Source organism: Cebus imitator, unplaced genomic scaffold, assembly GCF_001604975.1.
Source record: "Cebus imitator isolate Cc_AM_T3 unplaced genomic scaffold, Cebus_imitator-1.0 Scaffold203, whole genome shotgun sequence".
NCBI lineage: Eukaryota > Metazoa > Chordata > Mammalia > Primates > Cebidae > Cebus > Cebus imitator.
Genome location: NW_016107518.1, coordinates 4,038,682 through 4,048,942, shown reverse-complemented (window position 1 = coordinate 4,048,942; position 10,261 = coordinate 4,038,682). Strand labels below are relative to the sequence as shown.

Genomic DNA, 10,261 nt, shown 5'->3' with positions numbered 1-10,261 from the left:
CACATGTACATGGCAGTGCTCTGGCTTGAGCCCTGTGTTTATTTTTATTGCTCTGCTGCTACTGGTGGTAACACACTACCAGCGGGGAAGGGTGGGAGGGAGAAGGGAAGGGGTTTCTACCCAATGCCCATTTTCCTGTGTCTTTACTGTTGCCCCACATCTGGAGCTGAGCATTTGGGTTTGAGGGAACCAAAGCAGGCTGCAGAATGTGCTGCTACTGGTCACAGACAGGCTTAAGGGAGGCCTTTGTTTCATTCAGTTTCTTTATTTTTTATGATGGGGGAGCATGCACATGGGAAGAACCAGAGAGAGGTGAAAGCTGGTAGAGCAAAGAACCGGAAGAAACAAGGGGGAGGTTGAAGGCACTGGAATCCAGGGCACAGGGGAAGAGATTCTGGCCTCTAGAGAGATGGCACACCTTGCTCTCTGGCACTGGTGGGGAGGATGTGAGGGCTGGCAGACCTAAGTACTTTTGTAGGAGAGAGGCTGGAAGTTGAGGATTCATGCCAGATGGTCTCAATTTTCTTTTTTTTCTTTTTTGAGACAGTGTCTCACTTTGTTACTCAGGCTGGAGTGCAGTGGAATCGCCTTGGCTCACTGCAACCTCCTCCTCCCAGATTCAAGTGATTCTCCTGCCCCAGCCTCCTGAATAGCTGGGATTACAGGCATGCGTCACCATGCCGGCTGATTTTGTATTTTTTTAGTAGAGACGGGGTTTCTCCATGTCGGTCAGGCTGGTCTCGAGCTCCTGACTTCAGATGATCTGCCTGCCTAGGTCTCCCAAAGTGCTGGGATTACCGGCGTGAGCCACCACACCTGGCCAGGTTGGTCTCAAGTTTTTCTGGGAAGTAGGAGGCAAAACCGTCTTCTGAGAGGGGACTTGAAGTAAGGATGGAAATTAGTAGTAGCGGGGGAGGTCTAGAATAGCCATCATGCGGACGGGAAAGGAGACTTCTTAGAGGCAGGTCAAAAGATTGCACAGATGCACTGAGGAATGTGAATTTACAATTTATCCCTGAGCAGCAATGAGCAGTATAGACCTGGGGTCCAAAAAGGCAGATGATGGGATTAACCCCAGGATTGCTACCTATGGATGAGACCTACAGACAGCATCTTGACCAATGCTTGGGGTCTAAATAGTTATTAAGCCCAAACCTTTCTAATTCAACTCCTGGGAGCAGTCAGAAGGTAAGTGGCTCAGTCAGAAGGTAAGTGGCTCAGATTATCAGGCCATCCCACCCCTGTGTGCCATTTTATCTTCCTCCCCTCCTAGGGTCAAGTGACTGGTCTTGCAGGCAGCTCAGATGCTGTGGGAGCAGAGGGCCAGGTAGGTAACCCCTGCCTTTCTGGCATGATCTGTCCCCAGGGGCCACACACAGAATGGGGGCCCTGATTGCCTGAGTTTATGGCCTCTTTAAACACCAGGCTCGTAGTCCTTCGTGCAGCTGGGCCCAGAGCTCAGCCAATCAATCAAAAGCTGGCCATGAGATGACACTGTTCTTCCTCTCCAACACATGGACAAGGTCAACCTGCCTGGTGCCAAGGCCAGTTTTATTAATGGGAGCTTGTTCTCAGAGGTCTTATTAATTGATAGACACCCAAATGTATCTGTGTTTCCACAAATCAGTTGTTTCGCAAAAGTTTCCCTGTTGATAGAAAAAGCTAGGGAACAGGGTGACTTGGAAATCTGTCTCCTGGCAGATGGCAGATGATTTATTGGTAGAAAAACCAAATTGGGGTCATTTACTGTCCTTATATAAAATAGGTTCATGCTTGATACTGACCTACCTTTCCAAGATCCTGTGAGTTTATAGATGTCAACCAAGCAGCTCAACCTTCTAGGAGAGACATGAGCCACGTGAGCTCACTATGTTCTAACCCTCTTCCTTTTTTGCTGCTTTGAATTTTGCTTATCTCTTTGTTTTGTTTTTAGGGCAGGGTGTTACTCTGTTGCCCAGGCCGGAGTGCCGTGGTACAATCACATCTCACTGCAGCCTTGACCTCTCAGGCTCAAGCAATCCTCCCACCTCAGCCTCCAGAGTAGCTGGGACCACACCCAGCTAATTTTTAAAAATTATTTTTTTGTAGAGATGTTGGGCTTACTATGTTACCCAGGCTGGTCTTGAACTCCTGGGCTCAAGCCATCCTCCTGCCTCAGCCTCCCAAAGTGCTAGGATTTACAGGCGTGAGCCACCGCTCCCAGCTCCACTTATTTTAAAAGATAAAAGGTGAAAAATGCAAACCGAGGAAAACCCGCCTAGACTTCATCGTTTATCAACCGTGCATCCCTTTCACTTTGGCAGTTGACACTTCAGCATTGTCCTAGAGTGAGCCTTGAAATGTTGCCATCTCGTGGTGGGAGAGAATAACTGCCTGTCTAGTCTGGCCATATTTGTTGAGGTCTGCTCTGTATCACGCACTGTAGAGTAATTGCAGTCATAACTTTACATTCAGAATAAGGATCTGCCTATGCTGTGGGGACCTCTCCCTGGGATTGATGGTGACTGCCATTCCAGACCCTCCACACCAACCGCATTGTGAGAAGCCAGTACCCTCACTCCCCATTCTATTTGAGATTTTACCCAGAATCTTGGATGCCGAAAGGGGCTTGATGAAACAACGCTGCCTTAGGCTGCGTCATTCATTGCAGGTGCATCGAAAGGTGACCTTTTCCAGCTGGGGCAATTTCCCAGCCCTACACATCAGTGGTTCTCAGCCCTGGCTGCACATTGGAATCACCTGCAGGCTTTTAAAAACAGCGATGCCCAGGCCTCACCCACAAGAGACTGATTTAATAGGTCAGGGTGAGGCATTGGGATTTTTAAAGCTCTCCAGGTCAGGACTGAGAGATGTTATGAAATTTAGGATGGCTAAGACTTCACCATTGTTACTGCTATTATAACTGGGAAAATAACATCCCCAACATTCCTGCATGAGCACGTGCACACACCCCCCCCGCCCCACACACACACACCTCTGCCCGCTCACCACATTGGGACAGAAATTGGAAAACAGCATGCATGGCCCATCCTCTAAAAACTCCATTTGTCTCTCACATTATAAGTAATACTTTCCAAGCTTCTGGGACAGCAGGGGTCTTTGAGAAGCTCTACAATTTACCAGTAAACGTATATGGCCAATAGGCCCCTTTTCTCATTCTTGGTCAGTCAAAGGGAGCACCATTTGAAACTAGGATGGAAGGAGAATTGAGCAAAGGAATACATTCTGGTCACCAAAGCAGTGTAAACTGAAACTCCAAGAAACAGCCTGGTAGAGCAAGGACAGTTTGAAAAAAACATTTTTTTTTTTTTTGTTTTCTTTTTAAGGGTAAAATCTACGCTACTTCTGGGAATTAATGTCTGTCAGGGGGAGAGTGTGTGCAGGCACTATCTGTTATTCCAGGAGCATTAGGAAGAATGAAGACGTCTCTTCCGTTCACTTTGGTAGGGACAACTTAAAGGGGAACAAGCATGAATCCCCACATCCACCACAGCTCGCCTGGCTCTGAGGGACGTGGAGAGCCCGGGTTCATCTTGGACCAGTTTGCTGAGCTACCAGGTGCCATTCTGAATGGAATACCTAAGACTTGGCTAAATAAACTCTCAGGGGGAGTTGGGTAGGGTGTGGGAGATCCTTGTGTGACAAACCAGTCCCTGTAGGTGGGAGGTAAACCTTCTCAAACACAGGAGAGGCTATATACCTGTCTTAGGGGACTTTTTGGTGCTACAACAGAATACCATAGACTGGGCAATTTATAGTGAACAGAAATTTATTTGGCTCATGGTTCTGGAGGCTGGGAAGTCCAAGATCAAGGCACCACATCTGGAAGGCCTTCTTGCTGTGTCATAACATGGCAAACAGCATCACACAGGCCAGAGTGCACACGCATGACAGGGAAGGAGGCTGACATCATCTTCTCATGAGGAACCCATTCCTGCGATAATGAACCCAATCTCATGAAAACAGTGTCATTCCACTCATTGGGTAGAGCCCACATGGCCTCATCATCTCTTAGAGGTCCCACCTCTTAATACTGTTACACTGGGGATTAAGCATGATGCCCTTTGGGGGGACACGTTTGAACCACAGCAACACCCCAGAGGGGGAGGGTTTGAAGGAGGTTGCATCTCTGAAAGGAAAGTAGATATAAAGTCGAAAGAACAAGATTAAAAACTAAAGAGCACCACCTAAAGAGTCTCCGGTGAAACGTTTCATTCGTTGAATGCTTTTCCTTGCGAGCGCAAGAAAAAATGGTATTGGTGGCCGTTTAAAATTTTCTCTTTTATACGTTGTGACTTTAATTTCCCCACCTTGAGTAAAGCTGGATATATTTATTCGGTTTCGTGTGGTTATGTTGTGAAGAGAGGAGAGGCACATCCGCTGCCTCTCGGTGCTCAGACACCACTGCAGAGGCTGCAGCAGAATGCTGAGGCCGGCTTGCCCAGTGATGACCCGAGCCAGGACCCACACAGAGCCCAGAGCTGCCAGAAGAGAAAAGAGCTCAGACGGATGGAGGCCAGGGGAAAACTCAGCTGCGGGAAGAGGAAGACAACCCCACCCCACCACCACCAAATACAGGAGCACGTGACCTTTAAGGAGGAAGGGAAAGCTGCCATTTAGGTTACAGCATAAATCCCTCCGTTGCTGAGATAAAGATGTGGACCCTGAAAATTTAATACAGCTCTCAGTTAATTTAGAAAGTTTATCTTGTCACGGCGGAGGACACGTGCCTGAGAGACAGCCTCAGGAGGTCCCGATGGCACGTGTCCAAGGTGGATAGAGCACAGTTTGGTTTTATACATTTTAGGGAAACCTGAGACATCAATCAACATAGGTAAGGTGAACATTGGTTTGGTCAGGTCTGGAGAGGTGGGACAACTGGAAGCCAGGGAGGGGCTTCCGCGTGGTAGGCAGGTAAGAAACGAATGGCTGCATTCTTCTGAGTTTCTGGTTCGTCTCTCCAAAGTGGCAATCAGATATGCATTTAGCTCAGTGACCAGAGGGGTGACATTGGATAGAATGGGAGGTAGGTTTGTCCCAAGCAGTTCCCAGCTTGACTTTTCCTTTGAGCTTAGTGATTTTGGGAGTTCAAGATGTTTTCCTTTCACAAAGGGGAAGGAGAAAGGGGGCTGACAGACAAGGCTGATCTACAGTTACGATTTTTAACTCAATTCATTTTGGGTGGCAGCAGGATATTCAAGCAGAGACTTTCCATAGATATGAAGACATATGTGATAAGGAGAAGGTGCAAATTTAAGACCAGTGGTAAGAAATAGAAAATGTAAACAGAATGGAAATTGCCCAGGTGTGACAGGTTTTGACATCATAGACCAAGTCCTAGCCCTTTATTTTACACTCGAGGAAACTGAGACCCAGACAGTGGCAAGAGCTACCGATATCCTGGAGGCAGCAGAGCCGCTCCCCCTGGCATCTATAGTTTGACTGTACTTCCCACTCCCAGCTCAGGTCTTGTTTCTGGTTTCTGTATGCCCGGGTGTCATTTTGGTCCTAGTAATCGGAACATGGACAATGGTAAACACATGAAAAGTACTTTGTGAGACACGCTGGGGAACCCAACCCACCAAGTCTTTTATTGAATTTTCTGGTGTTATTCATTTAAAAAAATTTTTTTTCTTTTCTTTCTTTTTCTTTTTTTTTTTGAAATGGATTTTCGCTGTTGTTAGCCAGGCTGGAGTGCAATGGCACAATCTCGGCTCACCGCAACGTCCGCCTCCTGGGTTCAAGCCATTCTCCTGCCTCAGCCTCCTGAGTAGCTGGGACTACAGGCGCGTGCCACCATGCCCAGCTAATTTTTGTATTTTTAGTAGAGATGGGGTTTCACCTTGTTGACCAGGATGGTCTCGATCTTTTGACCTCGTGATCCACCCACCTCGGCCTCCCAAAGTGCTGGGATTATAGGTGTGAGCCACCGCATCCGGCCAAAAAAATTTTTTTTCTTTTTGTTTGTTTTTTAGTGGTGAAGTCACCAAGGTTCGTGCAGACAGAGAGTTAAATCTCTGAGTCAGAACTTCCCCCTTTCTTTCAGAATATTCAAAGACTTCAGGACTGCATGAGCAAAAGGTATCAAATGGTTTCCACTTAAAAGGGAACTTGAAATTGAGCCATGAGTCTTGGCTGCAGTCCTCATGCTAAGAGATTTCAATAGGGACAGGCAAGCCTTTTTACTGAGGAGACATTTGCCCATGACCAAGGTGACGAGGGCTTTCAAGAAGAGAAATAAAGCTGGAAAGAGGTGCAAAGGCATCCCAGGAACCAAACGAAATGGCGCCTTTGAATGACCATTGTTACTATTTCTCACAGATTTTGTTTTATTTTTTGTTTGTTTGTTTGTTTAGACAGAGTTTCATTCTGTCACCCAGGCTGGAGAACAGTGGCGTGATCTTGGCTCACTGCAACCTCGGCCTCCGAGGCTCAGGAGATTCTCCTGCCTCGGCCTCCCAAGTAGCTGGGATTACAGGTGCCCCCCACCAGGCCCGGCTAATTTTTGTATTTTTAGTAGAGACAGGGTTTCGCCATGTTGGCTAGGCTGGTCTTGAACCCCTGACCTCAGGTGATATTCCTGCCTTGGCCTCCCAAAGTGCTGGGATTGCAGGTGTGAGCCACCGCACCCGGCCTCTAACAGATTTTAAATTCATTTTCTTGTTTCTCTTCCCTAGGTAGAAAATTATAAAACGTGCAAAAATGGATCTTCTTGTTTCTTTTCCTAATATTTACATTTCTTATTTCATTCTCTTGCTTAGTGACTTGGATAGCATTTCCAGAAGACAATACAAAAGCAGTGGTAATGCCAGTCACCTTTTGTCTTTTCTCTGATGCCAACCAAATGCTCATGAGTGTTTTCCTTTTGAGCATGATGCCAGCAGTCATTTGATATTCACGTGGAAGATTTTTGGTTATCTTATGAAACTATCCTTCTATTATTTTTTTGGTTGCATGGAAAATTTATCTCATGGTGATTTCTGAGATTTTGGTGCCCCCATTACCCAAGGTAACCTTCTATTCTTACATAAAAGATTGCTATTAGTAGAGGTTACTCTTAAAATTTGTTTTTGTGCATTTTTGAGACATTTTTCTTTTTATGCTCACAGTCTATCAGATTTCGAATAATCTCACAATTTTTTGCAGCTATCCCGTAACCGCAAAGTTGGAGGAATTGACCTCCCTCAGCTCAGGCTGAGGTCCTTCTCTTTTTAAAAATCAGGCTAGGTGTGGTAGCTCACGCCTGTAATTCCAGCACTTTGGGAGGCCGAGGCCAGTGGATCACGAGGTCAAGAGATAAAGACCATCCTGGTTAACATGGTGAAACCCTATCTCTACTAAAAATACAAAAAGTTAGCTAGGCATGGTGGCATGCACCTGTAGTCCCAGGTACTTTGGAGGCTGAGGCAGGAGAATTGCTTGAACCCAGGAGGCGGAGGTCCAAGCAGTTCTGGGAGGTGAGCCCAGATCATGCCACTGCACTCCAGCCTGGGCAACAGAATGAAACTCTGTCTCAAAAAAAATTCTTTTAATAAAAAAATAAAAATCAGGATTAATGTCTTTGCAGCCATTTTATGAAGGGGCTTGGGGGTTTGGGTTGGCATTTTTGTTGCCGGCCACAGGGTCCAGCAAACAGACTCCCGTGCTGGCTCTCCACTGTCCCTCCTGTTTCCAGTGCCACCCATCACATGTTGCACCACCTCAAGCAGTGACTCATGGGGCTCCCAATAGCCTTGACCACACTCATTTTCCAGTGTTTCTGAGGTCAGAGGTGCTAGCCCTGCCCATGAAGCTCTGTTCTCCATGGCTTAGCCTCATTCGTCCATGAGGACTTGGGATGGCATAGAAAACAACTCCGGGAAGTGTTCAGACTTGCTCAGGCCTCCCGTATCTTGTGTTTATAGCAACAGGGCCCAAGCTGTGATCTATGAGAAAGCTTCTGTGGTCTGGATCGGGCTACCCTGCATACCTGGGACCCTCTGAATAGCTTGGAGACACCACGTTTGTTTATTCTGAAAAAAACAGAAGGCCAAGAAAACACATTGGAAGAAGCCCTGTCCTTGTGCCGCGGGCGCTGGCCAAACAAGGAAATTCTAACCACAAAACTCAACCTCATTTTAAAGGCCAGACTGTTTTCTTCTCCTTCTCAGTCCTCGCTCACAGCACAATGTTTCCATTATTTAGATCTCCCTTCTCAAAATATGATTACTTTTCTCTTTAATCACTTTTTAAAAATGAAAAAGCACCTTTTCCGTAATTTACTATTATAGACTCATTCTCCACATAGTAGCCAGAATGATCTTTAAGAGGCATAGATTCCTTTCCAAGTGTTCCACGGCACTACATGGGCTGCCCCTGCCCCTCTCTCTGCCCTCGCGGTGTGACCCTCTACCCCAAGCTCTTGAGCTCCAGTCACACTGGCCTTTAGTTTATGCACCAAGCACTTCAGGTTCAGGGAACTTCTAAGGATAGGTGAGGCTGCATACACACCTGAAACCACAAATCAATCATTTTTATTACTTTAAAAAAGCACAGTAAACTTCACTCCCATTGTTGTCCAGTTCTGTGATGTTTCACACATGCATAGAGCCTTGTAACCACCACCACAAGCAGGATACAAAACAATTTCAATATCTAATGGAATTCCTTCATGCTGCCCTTTTGTAGTCAGTCAGCTTTCCTCCCACCCCCTGGCAATCACTGGTCTGTTTTCTTTTCCTATAGTTTTGCCTTTTCCAGACAACCGTACAAATGGAATCAGACAATATAAATCTTTTGAGACTGGTGTCTTTCACTTAGCATAAGGCATTTGACATTCACCTACTTTGTTGAGTGTATCAGTAGCCTACTCCTTTTTATTGTTGAGTGGTATTCCATTGTGCGGATGTACCACAATTTGTTTATCCATTTATTTGTTGAAGGACATTTGGGTAGTTTTCAATTTGGTGCAATTCTGAATAATGCCACCATTAATATGAACAGATTTTTGTGTGAATGTGAGCTTTCATTTCTGTATAAGAAATACCTACAAATGGTATTTTTGGGTCAAATGATAAAATATATGTTTAATTTTATAAGAAAATATCAACCCTTTCTAGAGTGCCCATCCTGTGCCATTTTGCATTCCAACCAGTCACATATGAGAGTTCTGGTTGTTCCACCTCCTTATCAGCGCTTGGTATTATCAGAATTTCTTATATTAACCATGCTAATTGGTATGTAATGGTATCTTATTGTGGTTTTAAATTTGCATTTCCCTAATGACTAATGATGTTGAACAACTCATATGTTTATTTCCCATCTATATGTTTTCTTTGACGAAATGCATGTTCAAATTTTTTATTCATTAAAAAAAGTATTGTTTTCTTATTGTTGAGTTTTGAGAGTTCTTTATGTATTCTGGGCACAAGTCCTTTTTCAGATATGTGATTTGCAAATATTTGGCTTATCATTTCATTTTGTTAGTGTCTTTCACAGAGCAAAAGTTTTTAATTCAATGAATTCTAGTTTATCTTTTTTCAAATCTTGTTTTGTGAGCCAAAATCACAGTAGACTTTCTCTTTTTTTTTACACATAAAAATAACAGTTTTAGAGTTTTTAAATTTTACATTTAGGTCTATGGTTCATTTACAGTTAAATTTTGTATACTTTATGTGACATATAGGTTGAGATTCAAACTTTGCATATGAATATACCATTGTTCCAGCACTATCTGTTGAAGTGTTTTCATATCTTTGTCAAAACTTTGAACACTCAATTCACTAAAGAAGATAAACAGATGACAAATAAGCATATGAAAAACTCTTTAACATTCGGAAAAGACCATCAATATTTGAAAGGTGAAAATTAAAACCATGAGTTAACACCACACACCTTTTAGACTGGCTAAAAAGACTAACAATACTAAGTGTTGGCAAGGGTGTGATGGAGCTGGAACAATCATACACTTCTGGTGGGAATGTAAGATGATAGAACCACTTTGGAAAACAGTTTGTCAGTTTCTTTAAAAGTTAAATACAGTTATATAATCCAGCCCTTCCAACTCTTAGGTATTTATCTTAGAGAAATGAAAGCATATGTTCAGACAAAGACTTGTACATGAGTGTTCATATCAGGTTTATTTGTAGCCAAAACAGTGTACACCTGAATGAACAGATAAGCAAAGTATGGCACATGGATGCAATTAAAGACCTCAGAGTAATAAAAAAAGAATGAACTATTAAAACATGCTACAACATGGATGATTCTCAAAAGAATGACG

General features: G+C 44.3%; 1 long non-coding RNA gene across 1 annotated transcript; it reads left to right on the top strand.

The window, feature by feature from the left end:
* Window positions 1–1,272: 1,272 nt before the first annotated feature.
* LOC119474025 lies at window positions 1,273–7,102 on the top strand. Its single transcript, XR_005203316.1, has 3 exons — window positions 1,273–1,327; window positions 3,448–3,558; window positions 6,762–7,102. It is a non-coding gene; the product is annotated as an uncharacterized LOC119474025 (long non-coding RNA).
* The last annotated feature ends 3,159 nt before the right edge of the window (window positions 7,103–10,261 follow it).